Source organism: Anser cygnoides, chromosome 3 (genome assembly GCF_040182565.1).
Source record: "Anser cygnoides isolate HZ-2024a breed goose chromosome 3, Taihu_goose_T2T_genome, whole genome shotgun sequence".
NCBI classification, from domain to species: Eukaryota; Metazoa; Chordata; class Aves; order Anseriformes; family Anatidae; genus Anser; species Anser cygnoides.
The window spans coordinates 44,474,049-44,495,561 of record NC_089875.1 but is presented as its reverse complement, the minus strand read 5'-3'; the positions used below and the strand labels follow the sequence as shown (position 1 = coordinate 44,495,561).

Genomic DNA, 21,513 nt, shown 5'->3' with positions numbered 1-21,513 from the left:
GCGTAACTCCCCTGAAATGAATCACCAGGGATCTGTCACGTGAAGTGCTCGGGATTACTATTGTATAAACAAACTGCAGAGGCTTGGGCAAGGCCCAAGGAAACGGGATTGCAGACATCTCCGTCGTCCTCCATCCCCAGCGTCCCTGCCTCCTCCTGCAGCTAGCAGGTATTTCCCTGCATGGTTTGCTCAAAGTGCCCATGCTGCTCAGCTCCCACCAAGGACTTAGCACCATGCCCTGTGCCAAGACTTGCTTTTGCTTGGAAAGTAGAGCTTGCTTTGTGCATTAGCAGCAAGTCAGAAGATATTTGTCAAAATGAATCAACAGACCACATGCTCTGTATCCACCCTACTCCCTTCCTGTGATAATATTCACCCACAAACACCCCAGCAGCTACTGCCTGTAACAGGCCTTTCTCCACACCGCTAAGATCTAGGGCCAAACCTGAGGAGGGAAGGGACCATCCTGGGGCTGCTCCCACCTAAGGCCCCTGAAAGATGGTTGGCAGAGGACCTCTGGGGGAGCAGATCAGGCTTCACCCCACAGAGGAGGGGGAAACCGAACCAGCCCCTCCGACCTGAGGGGAGAATCCCTCCTAGCCCCAAATCTGGCTGAGGGTTTATCTGAGCATGTGAGCAAGGCATACAAGGCAGGCACTTCTGTTATCAGCTTGGAGAAAAGCCACACTAGTGATCTCATGCGAGGGGGGGGGGGGGGGGGGGGGCTATTTTGCCAGAAGGAACAGAATTAGACCCAAATTGTTGTTTCCTCTCTGCTTCCCAAAACTCCTCTCCCTGATTAAAAACACATTTATAGTATCTTTTCCTTTAAGACTAAACTTTTTGGCTACATCTTCTCTTTTCCATGTCTGGTGAAGGCCAGAGCTACAAGTGCCAAAATGTTGAATGAAAGTTGTTGGGGTTTTTTGTTTTGTTTTGTTTTTCTGAGGAACTCTCTCGCTGTTATGGCTTATCCCAAAGCTACAAATAGTTGAACGGAGTTAAACAGCCAGGAGAGAGGTGGTGACCGAGCCAGAGACACAGACCTGGGAAATTTTTTGTGTTCCAGACCTGGCCCTGCTGCAGCGCCATCCGCCTCCCGGAGAATCCCCCTTCGGCCCTGGCCCCGCCAAGCACATGAGTTTCCTTAGGAAAGTCACAGGACTACGCCAGTGGAAAGCCAAGCACGTGCATCGCTGCACTGCCCAGCCTGGGGCCCAGGAGTCTTAAGTATAAATCAATGGGCCCACTCACGTGCTTAAAATAGGGGCATATGTTTAAACACCTTGTTGGATCAAGGACTTAACCCCTCTTTCTCACAGCTGAGCAAGCTTTTAAAAGGCTTCCAGTGTGCTTACCATTTTTTATTTTATTTTATTTTTTGCTGGCAGTATTTGAAGCATCAAGACTAACTTAAACCAGTGTATATAAAGCACAACACTAATCCAAATGCCACACGCCTAAGGGGATAAGTGGGATGAATGGATAATAACTGTATTTACTAACTCCATGGCTTTCTCCATTTTATTTCTCTTGTCAGGGGGACCTTAAAATCTTTTCTTTTAATCTAATCTCTTGGACATCCCGGCATGGGAACATCAGAAAAAAAAAAAAAAAAAAAAAAAAACAAAACAAGATTCAAGTCCCAGTGCAATCACGTGTACAAGCATTTTGTACCAGGTTTTGATCTGCTCATCCCAAAAATGAGCCTGATCCTATTTTCCCTGAAGGTCACAGTAAAATTCCCTACTGACGTCAATGGGAGTGGGAACAGGCAGTCAGACTTGTAGTTATTAATGCAATTATTCCAGCTCTCGGGATCCTTTCTTGCCTGACTGGCTTTTACCTGTCTTCTCTAATGATCCTGCCGAAGCCCTCTGCTCCTGATGCTGGAGCTGGTGGCACTTCGCAGAGTATGGAGAGGAGCTGATGCTGGATCACAGCTTCCAGAGCTTGATGTACCTAAAGTTAAAACAGATTAGAGGTTGCAATCCATAAAACTCTCTCTCTATTGTCTTTCTCAGTCTTGTCCCCATGTGTTTCCACCCATCAAGTCATGGCGTGAAGCATTACGAAGGACTTCTTCTGCCACAGTAGACACCCAGAGCTGAAATGAGGAGCTTAATTTTGTGCTTGTTCATTACCTGGAAATGTAAATGGCAACACCGGGATGTAAAACAGACAAGTGAACACCTCCATTGGAGCTGAGGAGCCTTTTGGATTAAATTATTTCCCTTTGCAGATACCCTTGTGGTTTGCCACTATTCCTTTTGTCCCTTTTCCATTTGCTTGATTTCTTCTCTTTATGCTGCGTCTGTAACATTTTGTTCAGGGTTGCTGCGAGTGAACAACAATTTAGGATGATGAATTATGGATTGAAAGAGCAGGCTGGGCTATTCTGGAAACACTGCTCAGCGCCTTCTGAAGGGACAAAGGAATTCCAAAATGACAGATTTTCAATTATTTGTATTGAAGAAGACAGGAAAAGAAGGGAAAGGAAGTAAAGGAGGATTGGGAAGGCAGGCAGGAAGAAATGGAATGAATGAACAAAAGAAAGATAATTTCTTCTGTTCACAGCGCTGAGAAAGCTCTCCATTCTCTAAATAATTTTCCCTAAAAGACTTTCCAGGGAAAACATTGAAACCCATGTGAATTTTTAGTGGTGCTTACAAACGCAGTCCCCTGAACCTAGTGGGAGTGACTCACAGGATCGAAAGCCGCCCGGTGCTTGTGGGGGTTGCAGATGGTTGTCCTCCTCCTCCTCCACCGCCGCTGAAATCCCGATGCATAGGACTGTGAAATAACCCAGGAGGGCTCTGCTGGAAATTTGCAGTCCTGTGTTAAAAACCACAAACAAACATTTTCTCAAGTACTGCAAGCAATATCTGCATAAATACTCCCTCCCTTGGCTGGCAGATTATGGGGAAAACAATTGCAATTTTGTTGACTTAACTTCAGCATTTGAAAACTATTAATAATGAGGCATGGGGGAGGCTTCTGTTGGGGAACAGAAATTGCCATCTAATTCAACTGCAATTTAGTGAGCTATAGGCATTTTTGAGGGCTGCTGTGCAGAAATGTTAATCCTTGTCTGAAATGAAAGGACATCGTTGGATAGGGGGGTGTTTTTTAAGTAGGTAATTTGTTGCTCATTTTAGCAAGCGCAGCAGTGTGGCCGATGAGGTACAGCATAGAACCGGCACGCAAAAACCCTGCCCAAGGCCCGATATTGCTCTCAGATTGTGGACAGGCAGTGGACAAGTAAATCTTGCCATCCTGACACCCATCTGCAAACTGAGAGCTGCAGTGTTTGGACCAAGGTGTGCTTTGGGAGCCTGGGGCAAAAAACTGCTGTCTATGTACATGAGGGTGGTGCTGCAACAGCTGGCTTTCAGAGATGTGTACTCTTTCTTTTAGACTGCTTAATATCAATTTGTTTTGTTTAATAAATTAACAGTAATGTAGTCATTTCATGCTCCACTCTGCCTGTTTCTGTGACCCTGGTAATATAAGTGTCAGGAAGACACAGCCATGCATCTAACCAATTCCCCACTGTCTGCTCCTCCAGCTTTCCTCTAATCTCGGCTGAATAGTTTCATTACATGACATGTTAACGCACCAGCAGAGCTGGAAAGGCTGAGTGCTCCGCTAGGTGTACACAATGTAAAATCATTAGGGTTGCTTAAGAAGCTTCCCAAATGCTTTCTGTCAGCAGTGAGATCGCAGTTACAGAATTAACTGGAACAGACCACATCTCCCCCTCACCGACCCACAGCTTGCCAACGAGGGGATACCGTTTCAGTGGAAAAAAGGTATCACCTGTCAGAAGAACAATAAGAACATGAATAGCATATGGAAACCATTTACTGGCTACCACAGTATGCACTCACCGAGCACCCTGAAAATTCGAGTACTGCTCAGACCAAGCTGGGGTCAAGCAACCTGCTGCTGATGCTCATGCTGCCCTTCCCCTGGACACCCATGTGGATGAATAAATCTGTGAGGGGAGCAAGACTTTGAGCCACATGCTGATGGGGCAAAGGCATCAGTGTCTGATGACAGACACGTGGGATGGGGTAGGATGGTGTGGGGCACGCCGCTCCCCCTGCCTTCCACTCTGCCTGGGTGTCTTGGGGCTGTGTTGCTGGTGGGGGATGCTGCGATGCTGTAGGCAGGAGGAGAGGCCCCTTGGCCTGCCTCTGTGGTCCATGCAGAGCAGGGAGGTCCTACAGAGTGCTTCTTGGAGGTCCTGAGGGAGGCCCCTGCTTTGAGTTATTCGCTCTAGTCATTATCCCTGCCTCTCCCTGCATGCCAACCACGGCCATCCCGCTGGTTCTCCCTCCCCGAAGAGACGGCTAATGGAGCTGCTCTGGCCATGGACACAGTAATCCTAGCCAGATGTTTCCCAGAGTGATTAAAATCCATGGACAGCTTGTTATTTCATACTGGGCCACACAGTTGCTGGGCTGTTACTGTCACCTCAGCCCCATCCCCACAGAGCAACCATAATTCTTCCCCAGGCCACCACACACATAAGCCAGTATAATGAATAGCTTCCTTGTGTGGCATTTTAACTTTTCCTTCTCCTCTCCAGGCCTGGACATTATGCACCACCCTTCTTTCTTTCCTACATCCCATCCCAAAACTCCCCTTGGTTCCCTTTGGTACAACTTCCACTATCAAAGTCTTCCTCCAAGCGGCTCACAAGGTGGCGTTCACACAGGACAGCTACCGCTGTGGGTCTTTTCCACGCTTATTACTCTGCATTGCTCTTACTCTGACATTTGTGTGTCACTCAGAGAGCTCCTGAGGCATACACATCTCACACACTATACTGACAGCTCATATATAGACCAGACACAGGCCTCCAGGACTATTCACCCAGCCCACGGCCTGCTCCCGATGCCTTTTCCCTTCCCTTCCTTTCCAGAGAGAAGAAGATGGGAACCAGGCCCACCAGGTTGTCCTGGTGATTCCCACCTCCTGGGGCACCCCAGCAATGGCAAGAGCATCGTGAAGAGCTCACTCAGCCCCATGGCTGAAGGGACCCAGTGAGCCATGAGGCCTGTCAAGCCTCATCATATGCTAGGCCTGACTGATGTTTCCCCACTGTTGGTCCTACAGACAGCTGGGGCTGGGGACTGGGCACCTTCCCCGGGCAGCACACAGTGCAAACAACTCGTGCTTGTGTGATAAACTGGGGAATGGTGAGGAGATTTATGGCAAGAGGCTGTACAGTGCACGGGCAGGGGCTCGGTCAGGTAGAGGAGAAACAGTTCTGGCACCCAGCCCACCCTGACACCAGAGTAACAGCACCACCCACCCAGCTGGAAAGTTTGGGCTCACTGCTTTGTATTTGTCTAGGCAAGAGCTTGCTAAGTGTTTTTACGCTCTCTGCTTATTGTAAGGAGCCGTGTATGTCACTGCTTCCCTCAGCGGTAGGGGAGTGGTTTGAAAATATTCAGCTCTAGTTTGTTCCATGAGGGACGGGGCGGGCAGAAGGACGGTGCTCCAGGAAGGCTGCTCCTGAAATGCAGAGGAAAACCAATTGCCAATCCATAAAGCTGCTAACAGGGCAGCTGTGAAGGAGGACAGGGCTTAAACAACTCAGGGCACCTCGGCTCAGGAAAACAGAAGCAGCAAAGCTGCAAGCACAGCAGCTGGCTGGGCTGCAGCTGGGTCCTGCCTAGAGGCGAGCGACAGGTGTCGAGTTCATTTTTCATCCCTCTCCATCCTTGTTCCCTGTGTTATCAAAGTGGCCTGGAAGTGGAAAGCAGAGCCAGAGGAAAGTCTGACCCTCTCGGTCAGCTCAGTCCCAGACACCGCCTGGCCCAGACACCCCGTGCACCCACGGGCATCCCAAACCTCTGCCCTCCCCAGGAGATAAATGCCCTCCAAGAACCCCAAGGCGACCTGGGGACCAGGTCCTTTCTGGCACTGCAGCTCCCAGGACAAAGGCACGGAGCAGGCAGCTGGAGCAGCTCCTGGGCGCCCGGCCCCATGGGGCCACCAGCTGCATCCTGGGCATGCTGTCTGAGGGCATCTCATGGGGCTAAACACCCCCATGGGGCCAACACATGGCCCTGTGGTTTCCCAGTCCCCTCCAGCAGCACACGCAGGTTAAGTTCAGTGCACACGTAAAGTGACACCGGGCTGGGGCATTAGACATTTAGCTGCCACTGGGAGCTAAACTCTCTTATTCCCTCGCTAAAGCACCCTATACATTTTTGCTGATACACAGGTAAGCATTTTGAAAGCCAATGAACCTCCTCAGCCCAGCTCAGGTACCAACTCCTAATCACAGTGAGAAAGTTCATCCTCTGTATATAAAAAATTTTCAGCAACAGACTTGCCTGCCACATGCCCACAGAGATAATTAAATGTCAATGCGAGAAAATACGGAGCTAGAGGTTGGCAAAATTTCTCTAAGCCTTTTCATCCCCAGCTTTTGAGTCCAGGGAGAAGGAAAATGGGAGTTTGGCAATGACTGGAGATACAAGGGAATCTGTGAGAACCATTTTTTCTGTGAACAGAGAGGGAAGATTTCATTTATCTTTTTATCTGTCAAGGTACTGCACTAACTTATGCACAGCCACGAATCCTGCTCAGTGTATGATATTATACTACATGACTGCCGATGCTTCTTTTTTTTGTAAAATATGCTTTGGCTTATTGAGTTGCTCTACCAAATCATTCACTTCTCCGTTTTTCTGCCTCTTTTTTAATAAAGATCGCCTGACATATATTATATAAAGTCTCTCCCCATCTCAAACACCACAAAGCAGCAGTGTAAATACAAATTTGAGGAAAGAGAGAAGAGAAACGTAACTGGATATAAATGCCATCAGGTCCGTGTCACTAGCAATCAGTGGAAAGTTTAGGGTAAGTTAAAAAAAAAAAAAAAACACACAATGGCTAGAAAATGGACTGTTTTGTGTGTGTACTTTGGGGCAGAGGCAGTTAATCGACAGAGGGAGAAAGTCACAGCAAAACCAAGCCTTTGGCTGCACACCAGCCACGTGCCTTCTGTCCCTGGCCAAAATCTTTGTCCAGAAGCGGCTTTGCACAGCCTCCTTGGAGAAGACAGCGAGTTGATATTTTTGGTCACAGCACAGGAACCAGAGGCTGCAGTCCACACATGCATGGGGTTGTGTTGGCATGATGCTGCCCCTTATCTTTTGTTTTCCTTGTTTCGTCTTCCTCCTCGTCCTGATGTTCTTGATCTCTTGCTGGACTTCAGCACTTCCCTTGCCAATGATATTATTGGCTTCTCAATTGTTTTCCTCGTGTTTCTTGTTCCACATGCTTTTGACAGCCTCAGCCTGGTCTCCCACCACTTCCACCTTCAATTACTGCCACTGCTCTCAGCTTGTGGAGCGCTTCCCACTGCTCTCTCTTTCCAGCACCGGCCAGCTGGGAATAACTCGCTTCTCCTCCCTCCTTTTCCTCTTCCCTGCACAGCCACAGCTCTCCATCAGGGATGCTGCTTTCCCTGCAGATGTCTGCTTATTCCACCAGGCTGCGAATAGCCTTTTCTGCTTTACACGTGGGAACTGAGGACGTGGACATTACACATTTTTGGTGTTCAGATATCACTAGGGACTAGGGTGAGCGAGGGCTTTATAGGCAGTAATGATGCATTCTAAATCAGCTTACAAGACTCCACCCTCCTCCTTCTTTATCCTGGCCTCTCCATCACTCTCAACACAGGCAACCACACTCTTCTTGTCTTCTCTGCATGTCATTTTCCCACCCCTTCAGCTGGGAGGTCTCCTTTGGCCTTTCTTCAGCCTTTGGGGCTTCAAGGCTCTGTCCTTGGTTCCTCCTCTTTCACCATCCCATTCTGTCTCTGGGTGGTTTCATTTGCAAGCAGAATTCACTTTCCTTATCATTCCCAGATCTACCAGCTACTGCAGTTCAGTCTCCTTCTGTCCGGACTAAAATCATGGCCAGTCTTTCAGACGTTTCTTTTTGGATGTCTGTTCAACACCCACATGGCTAAAAAAAAAAAAAAAAAAAAAAAACCTATCTTCATCTCTCTCTTCTGTCCTCCACTCTGTCCAAACGTCCTAACAAGTCCCTTGTTTAATTGCTGCAGACCACATCCACATCCCTGGTTCAGCTCGTCCATGGGTGTTAGGTGTACCCAGGAGGAGTCACTTCTGATACAACCAGCTTGGAGATTCATTTTGCATCATTTGTTTTACCGACTGTGACGCAATCACCCAGTGAGAATCTTATCTGGTTCCTCATCTTCTCACATCTCTGTTGGTGCAACATCCATTTCTGCAGCTTTGACTTGACTACAGCAATCCTGTCCTCATCCTTTTGTAAGGCTACTACTGCAGGGACCCTCTCCCCTACCCTATAACCCCAAACCTTCACTATTGGTCTGATGATTGTTATTCCCTTATCTCCTTCTGCTCTCCAGATGGGTTTTTGTCTCTCCCTCTCTCTCATACACACATAGGAGAGTATTCAGGGCAAGGACTATCTTATTGTTTTGTCCTTGCACAGCACCTAATATAGCAGGGCTCCAGTCCACAGTGAGAGTCTCAAAGTGCTGTCACTAATCAAAGTGACAACATACAGTAAATACTCCAAAACTGACACTAGCAGTAAGTAGCCTGCTCTAGCTTGTCTCTTCTGCACTCACACATCTGGTCAAAACTGATGGAAAATGCTGTTACCAGTGGGAGATTTCAAAATTACAGGACATAGTACCCAGCAGTGGCAATACCAAGGTACCGAACACGTGTGTACCCAGGCACCATCTCTAGTATCTCTGCGCTTATCTGCATAATAAATTTACCCTGATAAGAAACCTGCCAGGTACCTCTCCAACTGTCACATCCAACAGGCTGCAGGCAGCTGGGCTTGTATCATCTCAAACATCTCTCTGAGGCTGTTGTTAGTGAGAAAGCCTACCCTTATTTTGGCTGTAGAGCACACACTTTTCCACGATAAGTCTCTTCTCCCATCAGCACTCTTGCTGAATACTTCTAGAAGTGATAGAAAACCAGAGACGTGGTTTTACAAAATGGAGCAAAGTCATGTTCATTTCACTAAGCTTAAAATAGAGCTCTTTTCTAGCTCTTTTTTCTTTTTATCTGCAAATAATTCTTTTTCTATTATTTTACTGAATTTTACCACAATATTTTTCTTGACACTAAATTATACGTTTTTAAGATTTTTGCTGAGGTGTGACACGATGCAGGGAAAAACAAACAAACAAAGAAACAAAAAACCTTTAATCTGAACAACTTCCAGAAATCAGAAAATGCTTCGTTTTTCTTTCTCAGAGACAAGCAGCTCTCTGTCAGGTCCTGCTGCCTCTTCCTCATTCTGCTGGTGGCTTGAATGGAAGGCAGCAGCCCTCTGTGCTCATCAAGCCCCCTTAAACATGAGTGCCATAGGTGTATTCGGAATTATGAGCGAGAAAGTCACTCGAATCGGATGTGAGTGATGCTGCCAATGACATTGTCCAGGGCTCAGCATGCAGTGAGTTAGGATAGATAAAATATACAAGGCTCTGGTCTATTGGGAGAAAAGAGGGGGGAAAAGGGAGAAGGAAGAAGAAAGGTATCTTCTGACATCAGTAAATATTTGAAGTAAATGGAAGAATAATTTTGCAATCTCCCAGCATATTAAACCAATGTTGGATGTGGTTTGTTTGATTTTCATCTGCCAAACCCAACAAATTCTATTGGGGTGGAATTTGGCCATACTTAAGGTATTCCAGTAAAGAAGCCATGGTGTAACTGTGGGTACGGAACAAAGCAGTGCAGTAATCCCAGGAGCGTATGAGCAGAAACGTAAGTAACTGTAGGACATGAAGAGCAAATGGGGAAAAAAGAAACCAAGAAGAAAGCACATAAATATTTAAAAACAGGAAATGCCATCAATATACTGGAGGAATGAAAACTGCAGAAAAATAATGGGTCAATAAATTGAGCTCTTGGAAGAAAAAAGTGACAGCGGCACTAAATGTTTTCTTTGCCTTTGAATTTGTTAAGAAAACGTATTAACAATAAGCCTGCAGAGGATGTGTGGGTACTAATGAGCACAAACGGGAGGTTACAGAGATTAATGAAAATGCAAAAGAGCCTCTTGTGTAGGATACAGATAAAAAATGCCAGACAAGTATGAGTTAACCTACAGTTAATATTGGAGATTAGGGACCAAAGAGTTGGACCACAAACTGCACATTCTGAGAGAATTATTTATTAATCATGAGTCAGGAGAGCTTTTTGAAAGGCAAATCATATCAGACAGATGTGGGTTTCTCCACAAAATAACTGGCTTTAGGAAAGGCGAGGTAAAAATTCAGCCAGATTCTTCTGTCAAATAAACTCAAAACCACGTGGATGGCACAGCCAGGGGCTAACCTTGAAAAGCCTGGCCTGTCAAGTCTTGGTTCACGTTAATGTCAGAGTTCAATACTAGCAGCCCTGATTTTCTCAGGGGTAGCAAAGAATGACTGGAAAAGCACCAGAAGCTTACTACAGATGAATTGGAAAAATAAAAGCTTGATAAATTGTTTGGTGAGACACAGAATTTAATTTCCGAGTTAAGTGCCAGATAATTTGTAAGAAACTTGAAAAGATTGTAGGTAGGTGGATGCTGGAGTAAAATTTGATTTTCTTTGCAAGAATTGGTAAGCTGCAGTCCTGTCTCCAGCTGTTAGGAAACAACTACTTTTGGAGCCATTTTAATACCGATTTTGACTTAAGAATAATGTATAAAATGTATTTGGAAATGATACTAAAATAGAGTGGCGAAGAGCGCTGTACACCTTGATTAGTACAGTACCCTGAGCAACAATAAAAGGCTCCAAGTTAAAAATGAATAGCCCTAATACCAATCTCACTTTTACCATCATAAATTACAAGCATTTCTAATGAAAGCAAAAAAAAAGAAATGTTGATATTAAAAATGCATGTATCTTTATATGAGGCCTGGTTTAGTATGATTATATAATTAGAGAAAATAGTATCCCCTCAAGGGTATAAAAAGGAAAACTACAACCTTAATTATGGCATTTTTAATTCCTTTTTGCAAATTAAATAATTATCTTCTAGTAAGTTTTGTTTTAAGGGAAGGTAATGACAGAAGCTAATGAGTTGCAGATGAGCAAAAATATACAAAATGGGGCTTGAAAAAAAAAGCAAGAAAGGACAAGACAAACTGAAACCATCTCCACGATATTGTATGTTTAAGCAAGAATTTCTAATTGAGGTCATTTCGCCCACGAGAATTAGAACACAAGCCGAGGGGCAGGCAGAATATGCATCTAAATAATTTAAGGAGGATTATTTTACAGAGAGAGCAATCAGTAGGTGACACAGATATTCAGCAGAAATGGAGAGGTCAGACAATGCCGACGTGAGCAAAATCCTGCCCTCCACATGGAGCTCTAACGGATGCGTGCTTGAGGTTAGCCGAGAGCCCAGAGCATTGCGGGGAGCAAAGAATTTGTCAACCACCACATTTTTCTTACGGGCCGGCTGTGCAGGGCCATTTGTTTTGTATCGATTCCTGAGAGTGCTTTGCCCTCCTTTGGCACGCTCTTCCACGTTTATAGCCCGTGTAAACTGGATATAGTCATAAGCTTTGTAAATGTTATTATATGAATTATATTGTTTATAAAAGAGGAAAAGAGATTCCAAATTCACATTTTTCAACATGTTTGGTGAAAGAGAAATGCCAGATCTGACATCGAACTCTTCCCAGCAGGAAGAAAATATGGCCTTTTTCAAACAGAAAAAAACTGTAATTACATAGACTTCCCCTTCCACAACGAGCCCAAGTGCTCTGCCCAGAAGGGCTCGCAAACTTGCATTTCTTTCTAGCTGTCTGAGGTCATGTCTGAGCAATCGCTGTGGAATCTTGTAGGGCTTACCTGAAAAAATAAAAATCAAATCAATTCGGATTAAGTCACCTCATGGTTGGAGAAAGAAGGTCTCAGTTCCCGGTTTACACATTCATGAAGAGATATGAAAAGCTAATACCTGTCGACAGTCAGGAAAAAAAGGATTTATGAAAATTCATAATGAAACTCAGGACTTGTTGACTTTTCAGCTTTCATCTGGAGCCCCCCAGCCACTTGAAACGTGCCGCGCGTCACGCTATCCCCATCCCACAGCGCGTAAACCCGGGCTGAGGAGGGTTTCCCAGGGGTCGGCTGCCATCCCAGCAGGAGAGCTCGAAATCAGGGCTGAGTGCCCTTCCCTCGCATCCCAGCTCTGGTCCCCAGACAACGCCGCCTCCTGTTAGCTTCACCTGCGGAGGCGTGCAACCCACACAGGTGCAAACACTGAGAAGAAGGGGCTCCTCGCTCGAAGAACGGCCCATTGAGCCCGACCGACGCCGCATTGAGACTTCACCCTCCTTGGCCTCCGCCCAGCGCCTGCTTCCACGGAGCTGGGAGCCCAGATCAATATTGCCTATAACTTCTCAGCTTGGCAAACGCACCCACAACAAGCAAGCACTTTGCGTGCTTCTGCAGAAAGAAACAATCCTGCACTGCTGACGATCATTTCTTGTGCCTTTCTTTCTTGTACTTAATTGAATCCTGGCTTTGTCCCTCAGTGCTGTTAGAGAAATAACTGAGACATAAGTGTTGTCTAGCAGTCCAAGCAGGGAAACAAACCAATTAATAAATGTAATCCCAATTCTAATATTACTTTCTTGGTCAGATTTTAATCCAGCTCCTACTGAAGTCAAAGCGCCTTCCTAGATGGTAAGGAATTAGCCTGAACAATAAATCTCCCTGCCTACCATCAGTTTTCAGCCAGCCACGTTTCATACTTTTATCTGAAATAAATTATAAAAGTCATCACCGTTTTTTAGCAGCCTAAAAATAAGGGAGAGCAAAGCAGGGAGGGAGGGCCCGGATCAGAGAGTGGTTTGTGCCTGTGTTGCGGTTTGGGCCACGGCCTGCTCCTAAGAAGTCTGTCACAGAGCACAAGAAGAGCAGTAGAAGTCCTGAAACTAAAAAAGGTAAAACTTGCTGTTCCAGTTTACCTCCTGTATAAAAGACCTTGATATGCTCTCTTGAACAAAGGATTTACAGAGACAATGCTTTCCCCCATCGTAGCTCTCCTCTGAAGCCTTTAACGCTGCTGCAACTGGGCGTGTGAGGAGCAGAACTGGGTGCTGACGCCAGAAATGAACCTTTTCCTGTGGCCAGGGATCACTTCAGCTGTTTTTGCTGCAGAACAGCAATCGGAGGCTTGTTTTTATCTGACTTTGCACCCTAGCTGTCCAGTCCTTCAGGGTTGTGGATACCCAGGCAGTGTCCCCTTTCTGTGAGGGCGGCCTACTCGCCTCCTCCTGAGGCACATCTCTTCACTTCTGGCTGCACTGAAATATTTGCAGGCTCCTGTTTTTAGAAGTATTTCAGCTCAGTGGCGTGTCTTCTTCTCTACCCTCACTCCCCAGCCTCCAGCAATATTTGCAGGTCTTCTTCTGGGTCATTTCTGTAGCAACGGGTTGAAGAGAACAGGTCAAGAAAGCCCGCAGTTGCCTACAGAAGATGTCTCTAGACTTAACAGCATGTTTTGAGCCCAGTCCACTAAATTATTTTTAGTCTCATTTACCACAACTTGTTCATTTGAATAATTCTTGATAAAAATGTTTTTTCAGTACCATAACAAACACCTTAGAGAAATATAAACACATTCTCCCCAACACTCCTATTGCTAAACAAACGTGATGCCATGCTGGTATTGAACAATTTGTTTCCCTTGAGGCTAAACTGATCGCTGTTGACTGCAGTTTTTTGTTTGGTTGGTTTTTTTTTCTCCTTGTTGATGACATTGCATTATTTTGCTGAGGATCAAGCTGACACGCATGAAGTTATCAATATCTGTAACTTCTGTATCTCCAGACAAGCAAGTCTTTCCAGTGCTCCCAGGGTTTACCAGTTTAACAGTCCACAGCTCTCCTCATCCAGCTCTTCTAAAACTCTTGCTGCAACCAGACCTACTGGTTAAAAACAGCCAGCTTATTAGCGCATTTAGCACATTGCCAAGTTGCTGTTGGAAGGGAACAGATTTCATCTTCGCCCTTGGTGAATTCTTCACGCAGACTTTTCAAAAAAACATTTGGAGCAACAAGATATATTGAATCTATCTGCCATTTCTACATTAAAAACATGTTTTTACAGACTAGACTCATTGTTAGGATTTTTTTTTATTAATAGGCATATTAAAAACTTTGTTTTACTGCCATTAGCTCTCTCGCCTTAGGTTTTTCCCTGTGTCCTGTCACTCCACCAAGACATTTTCTGGTTTTCCAGCCTTCTAATTTATATTCATTACTATCTCTTTTTTCCCTATTTGTGTGTGTGTGCATGCATTTGTATTCAGCTACATTCGCCTACTTCAAGCCAGCTTGCTTCTTTTTACCAGTGTAACTTTTTTCTCACACTTGGGCAGCTGTGTGGCTTTGGGGCATGTAATAAACTCTTGCATAAAATTCCCAGTTACCCTTCACATTTTAGGAAGGCGAGAATGGCTGGACAGGGCGCAATCGAAAGGCCACCGAGCCAGCCTCCAGCAGTGGCTAGCTCGCCTGGGCTGCACCTCCCCTCCTCATCCTTGTATGCAGTCATTTCCATTCACCTTTTCCGCACCATTTTTAGTTGTGTTACATCATGTTCACTCCTCAGTCAACTCCTTTCCAAGCTGACAAAGTCTGGTCTATTTAAAGTTCCTTTGAATGAAATGATTTTGGCTGTATCTGTAATCTCTCTTCTTGTCCTTTGCTGGACCTCTCTACTTCTCCTTTTTCCTTTTGGAGATGGATGGAAACAAAATTAGGCATACTATTATGATGTCTTGCATTTTAAATTCTTTCTCCAGAATTACTTTCTTTTTCAGCTTCATGAAACTGGATTTTTAAACTGTGAAGTATTTATATGTTGCTGGTTTGGACTTTAGCTTCTTTGGATGTAGAAGACACTCAAGCCACCATCACCTGTGCTCCAGCAATCAGCAATTTTCAGTTGTGTGCCCTTCATGTTAAGTTAATGTCTAGTTCAGAGCCATGTGAGGCTGGATGCAGTCCCCACAAAGGGAAATGCCAGCTGTGGGCTTTGGCAATTCTAAGGAAATTTTGTGTCGGCCTCAAAAAAGCACAAGCCAGAAAAGGTTCAGATGGAAGCTGCAAGTATAATCTCAGATCAGACGACTGGCTGTATAGCAAAAGGCTAACAAAGCTTAATGTTGCTAGCTTATTCAAGAGAAAATAAAAGGTGATGTGATCATGACTCACAAACACCATTATGAAAGGGGTTTCTGATGGCAGATGGATCTCTAATCTAGTGGTGTAAAGGCGTAATAAGATCCTGTGGCTGAAAGCTGAAGCAGGACAAATTCAGATTAGAAACAAGACAAAAATGTTGGCAACAAGGGTGATTATACAAACAGCTTAAAGGGATGTACCAGATTCTCTAACACACAATGTTTTCAAATCATAATTAGCTGTCTTTTTAAAAGATGTGCTGCTGCTCAAGCAGAAAAGATGGTCTCCATGCAGAAATAATCAGAAGATAGTTTTTAGCCTGTATTAAGCTAGAGGTCAACCTAGATGATCTTAATTACCCCCTTGGCCTTCAGATCCATGAATCTCGAAAACTGAGAGATAATGGCACATATTTAACTACCTTGTGTTTTGAATGAGAAAAATTGGGGCAATTGTTCACGGTGAATAATTGATTCTGTAAATGTAGACCATGTTTCTGCTCGTAAAATATCTGGGAACAGACTATTAACTCCTCCAACCTATTATTCACGTTTGATGGACAGCTATCTTGCCCAATACCGAATTTACAACGTGTGAGTTGTGCTGCCTAGCTGGCTAGAGGACAGGCGATGTGTCAGCTCACCTCAGTGACTGATTAGCAAGAAGGCGATCCAGACAGGCATGTTTAAATGTTTCACGTTCAGTTTAAGTGAACATGTGTAGGAACACGATTTCGAAATGCACGTTCCTTTAATCAAGCTCCACCATGTAATGGCTACTGAGGAGTCGGCAGAAAAACTGTGTAAGCCTCACTAAAGCGGATGCATTTATTTTAAATGCTAAGGTCTAATCAAGCCATAGTCACAACATTATTTTGCTCATCAGTCATCTGGGTCCAGGTCGAAGAATGCATTTTGTTTTGAAAATGAACAAATTCCCTAGCCATTTGCATATACAGTAGGTAGTATAGTGGCGTCCTTCTAGGGGCTAATGCAATTGAAACTGCAAATATTCAAGATACTAGGTATTAAAAAAAGAAACCTGCTCTAACTTACTGTGTGTCAATATGCATGTGAGGAAGTGTAGCATACTGGGAGATGAAACAAGAGCAGGGGCAACTCACAGGGGCCGTAGTTAAATATTACAAAAACAAGGCTACAGTACCAAGATAGGACAAGTACAAAGAGGAATATGTGATAAAAATCTCTTTAAAAGCAGATTGTCTTTAGCTAATGAAACCTGTTTACATGATTTTAGGACCAAGGGAACACGTCTGGTGGCGATGAGGCACACATGAAAGTGGTCCACTGCAGAAGGAGGAGGACTCCCCCAGGACCCCAGCACCAGCAAGGCTTCCCTGGGACACTGGACTGCAAAGAGAAAGCATGGCAAAGAAAAAGGATGGGTGCTCCTCAGAAATGTGTAACACAAAACGCTCCTCTTCAACAAGGCTTTAGCTACCAAGCACTGGCAACCCATGCCTGATGCTTGTTGCCCATCGGGCACACACAGCTCTTCATGCCTCTGTGCTAAATCACATCCTGGGCAGCATCGGCAGGACACAGCAGGGGCAGAAGTGCTCCCTCCTGGCCAAAATCCCAGGGGTCTACTGCCAACCTGACCTCAGCCCAGCAGGTACTGCATCACCATCAGCACCAAGACGTGTTCCCTCTCCATCTCAGGCACATCCACCCCACCGCCAAGCATGACCATGATGAGCACAGGCATAACCGAGCTCCTGGGCTCGGCGCCTGAGTTTCCTTTGGCCGGGAGGTGCCCAGACCCCCGGCACACTTTGCCAGCCCCCTTTGAAGCCTGTGCTTCTGCAGCACCTGGTTTTGCAGACGGCTCTGGACTCCAAGTGCCCTGGGTGGTGCAGCAGGAAGGGTAACGCTGCGCTTCGGCTGCACGTGGCAATGCCCCGCGTAGGAGATGAAGGGCTGCAGATGATTAGAGAAGCACAGGCAGGGGCGATGAACAGCCATTTGGCCTGCGGTGAGCCTGTGAAATGAGCACAGTTTGTATTACAGAGACACCAGGGAGCAGCAGGAAGGCTGCAGTAGGTGGGAGGGAGTATCTGCCTGTGTCAGGGGCCACTTCATTTTTCACCTGCTAGATGGCTTTTCTATTACATCTCCAGCCTGGCATGGAAATTACGCCTGTTCTCTGCCTCCGGTTCAATGCCAAATTGGAGGAAATATATGGCTGCCCTACTTCCACGCACTTTTCTGCCAGGAGACGTGAACATCAGTTACAAAACTGCTCGGCACTGCCAGCACCTGGTGGGAGCGGTACCCTCCGGTGCTCAGCATAAAGCTGATGTTTGGGGCCAGACTCATCTCTGTGCCATCGGCATCGAGAGCATCTGTGCTCCTGGAGACACCCCGCGGTACGCAAACGAGAAATAATGCCATGATTGCCCTCTCCCTTGCCCGTAACGACAGACTTCAAAGTTGTGAGAGCTTTCGGATGACTGAGAAACCCACACCGAGGGCAGTGGCCGGGCAGGGGGCTGCTCTTCCAGCAACCCCAGGACAGCAGTGCACGGGCCATGCACAAAACGGGAGGCACGAAATTCGTGTGCCTGACCCAGCGCTGCAGGGGCCGGTTCCTGTCCTTGTAGAAGGAGGCTGCTTTTGCACCTGCAGAAAGCTACTGATGCCAGCAAAATCCCTCGTGTGACCTCCAGTGACAGAGTGACCTCAGAGGAAGGTTTGGTCTCCGATGCTTCCCCACCAAGAAGAGCACGTACACATGTGCATGCAGCCTGCGTGCTGCCCATGCATGCGTGCACCGCTGGGTAGTAAAAGCCTGTGCCCTCGGACCATACGTTGCTGTTTTGCAGCCTGACCAGCCAACGCAAAAATAACAAAATGGGGTGTTTTCAGCCAGCAAAGCTCCTTTTTTGGTTTCCTTCTGGGCTCGGTGTTTGAATTAGGTGGAAGCAGAGCTAACCCCAGGTCTGGATGCTTAGCTGCTAAATGCTGTTTCACTGCCAGGAGCAATGGTCGTGGTTCAAAGCGCTCTTTGAAGCCTCCTGTTCTGCCCTTGCTGGTGGAGGAACGGTGCTGGGTCTCTCCAGTAGGTCTCAGTCCCCATCATGGCCAGTGCTGTAATTAGAGGTGTAATTAGAGCCCCAAGGAAACAGCCTCGCTCCGCTCCTCCCCAGATGCAGGCTCATCTTCCTGGGGTGCAGATGGGGGAGGACTCGTGTGATGGGGAGGGAGGGCTGGGTGTCTTCATCCTGAGAATTAGGCAGGAGTGCTTACGGCAGGCAGAAATGTAGGGTCATTACTAGTCTAGGTCCGTTACAGCAACTCCTACCTATTCTCCCTCTGCATTCATCAGATTGACGCAGGCTGTCTAAGGCCGGTACGTGGCAAATACCTGCTTTATTTCCTGAGCCCAGTCTCTCCAACACCTGTGTGGCTGCCGGACTGTGCTCTTCATGTAGGGTGCTGCGGGACCAGACCGGCTCTGCATGTGGCCAGGGAGGTGACACGAGTGGAGGGCAGCACCAGGCATGCTTTCACGTCCTTTGCCATCCGCTTTTCACTAAAACATTCCGTTATTACTCACCACGTGGCCAAAGCCTCGGTGTAGCTTTGGGGAGAAGCCTGGCCATGGAAAATTCAGGCAACAGGGTCCCAGGTCTGCTCCTGTTTTCCCCAGAGTATATTGGGAATAACTCTGTTTACAAATCCAGGTTTGTTCCTGCATGACCAAGAGCTGGGTCTGGCCTTGCCCTCCTCCTTTGCTCCACGGGGCAGAAAGCAGCACTGTTTATTTGCCCTTTTGCAGAAAACACGCTCCAGGAAAAGGCAGCCTCTCCCTTCCCCCATGCTGACTCACCTTCAAAGCCAAACCCTGGGTTTTTTTCCACCACAAGGCTGCGGAGAGCTGACAGCTTGAAAACACGAGGAAGTTTGCTGCTCATTTTGGGGATTTTGAAGTCTTGTTTCAGTCCAGTGGGCTGACAGAGATGCTCAGGTATCGCTTACTTGGGATCCATTTATCTACAAAGGCAATCAAGCTATTCCCACCAGCTGCCGTGTGAAGGCCAAGGGGACTGGAGATACATATGCGGGACCTGCTCTTTGATTAGTCTGGTTTGTACATCAAGGTTTTATTAGCTTTTACTGCCCTACTGACTGCTGCCTGCAATTGCTTCACGCTAGCCTCCTCGCTAATAGCTCCTCTGCACTCTCTGCTTCCCTTCCTGCTGAGTTTATGTGAGCCTCTTTATTGTCAGCCCTGGCGAGATGATCAAATCTGGCATCTGTTGCCGGACATTTCAGGTTTATTAAATCCGTTAGAAAATCTTTAACTCTCTGAAACGTGCGCAGGGCCGGGTAATCGCGGGGAAGCAGCAGGGCCCTGCGCACTCGAGGCTTTTGCTGGGTGCGTACTCCACAGCCACGTGTGTGTGACCACAGCCTTGGAGATGCCCTCCAGATAGGCATGCCCACCCCCCAGGTTTTCGTGTCTTACCTAATGCCTGTGCCTCCTTTTAAGGGGCATTTTTCAACGCACAACTCCTGTATTATTCATTATCCCAGAGCCTTTTGAAAGGCCAAGATCAGGAGAGGACTACCTTGTCAGAGTTTCTTCTTCTCACCTTTTTCCAATGACAGGCAGCTCTTGGTCTGCTGTTCGTGAGCTCTGGGGACCCCAGGAGGTTCCTTACCTTCTCCTGTTGGTCTCATACTGAGCTTTTCTCTTACCTGCCTGCACTCCGGCTCTCGCTGTCTGCTGAGCTGTGGGGGCTCTCAGCTCTCCTCCATAGGATCAGTCTCCTCACCACCAAACTTCAGCAGCTCAGCTGGATACTTGAAACAAGGCAACATAAATACCTCCAACATGTGCCTGTTGCAGATCTTGGTCCTTTTTTTCCACAGCCACATTCAAAAAAGTGAGGTGCTTTCCATAGAGGTGCTTTCTAAAGTGAGAAGGAAACATTTTTCCTCCCATTTCCCCCCTAAGCAACTAAAACCTGAAAGAACTGGAAAATTCTGCTCCCCAGAAAATTCTCAGCATTTCCAGAAATCTGCTACCAAGCCAAAAAGCTGGGTGAAACTTCTCATGCTAGGAAATGTGCGTGCTCCAAAAAGTTGTGAGGATGTGGAAATGAGAGAGAGTCAGGGAAAGTGCTTTAAACTTCACACGGAGTGGTCACTCTTGGCAGTTTGGAGAATAACCCTGGGAAATAAGCTATTATGCTTGATGACAGCAGCAATAATTAAATGCCAGGGCTGGTCATTACAAGAGTTAACCACTGATTAATTAGTCTGTTTATATTAAAAAACAAGGTTGGCTTCACTAACTAATAAATTGCCTGTGTACAGCTGTTACCAAAAAGATCACTTGTTAGATAATTACTTAAGTCATTTTTAAATTGTTTTAATTAAGTTTCAGTAATTGGACTCCCCCCAATTTATTTTCCTTTTTTTCTGGAGTGGAGAAGAAACAAACCAACACCGCCTATGTGCATGTAATAGGAGGCAGTGGAAGTATGATGGGAAATCTATAGGAAAACAAACACCTATTGTGATCCCTTTGTCCTCCCAAAGGCTTGTAGGAATCTAGAGAAAATTAGATTTTAATGTTATTTTATTTACTTTGCCTCGCAGAGGCTGAGCTTCTGCCTCACTCCACTTGGTGCATTCATAATCAGGACAGAGATGCTCAAGTCGGTAAACCCGCGCGTGCTCCCCCAGTCTCTTACACGTGGTACGTGCCCGTGCTGTGGGGGGCAGCTCACGGCTTGACCCTAAAGCCTTGCTCACGGCTTCGCTGTGCCAGATCCTCTCTGCAAACCTGCCTCTCGCCTTTTTCTGCCTGGTCTTCGTGACTGCTCGTCCCGCGCCGGCCCCACGCCTGGTGGAGGTGAGGGCAGGGTTGAGGAGGTGAGGGAGGGTTGCCTTCCCCAAAACAGCCCCCCGGCATTGCCATGTATCAGGTAAAGCAAGCGCTGGCACTACAGGCAAGTTCTTTTCTTCCTGGAAATTCAGGCCCAGGGGGCTTGCTGTAAAGGGCCTTTGTAATATGTTGCTGTTCTCTGTGTTACCGTCATTACTGCAGAGCCTGCTCTTAAAGAAAACTCTTGGGCATCATCACGCCAGGCCCCTGCATTGTCTCCCCTCTCCGTGAGGTCACTTTGTTAATGACTTCGTTGACCCATACCTCTGCGTGGCTCAATTTGCCATTTTCTACCACACTATTGCAGTGGCACGGGGCTCAGCTCTGGGACAGAGCCACCCAGGC

The 21,513-nt window shown here is 46.5% G+C and overlaps 1 long non-coding RNA gene across 1 annotated transcript; it reads right to left on the bottom strand.

The window, feature by feature from the left end:
• Positions 1-1,081: 1,081 nt before the first annotated feature.
• On the bottom strand, positions 1,082-5,716 carry LOC136790410 (uncharacterized). The gene is made up of 3 exons (XR_010830296.1): positions 3,891-5,716; positions 2,707-2,835; positions 1,082-1,962 (listed from the first exon to the last, which is right to left on the bottom strand). It is a non-coding gene; the product is annotated as an uncharacterized lncRNA (long non-coding RNA).
• Between the last annotated feature and the right edge of the window lie 15,797 nt (positions 5,717-21,513).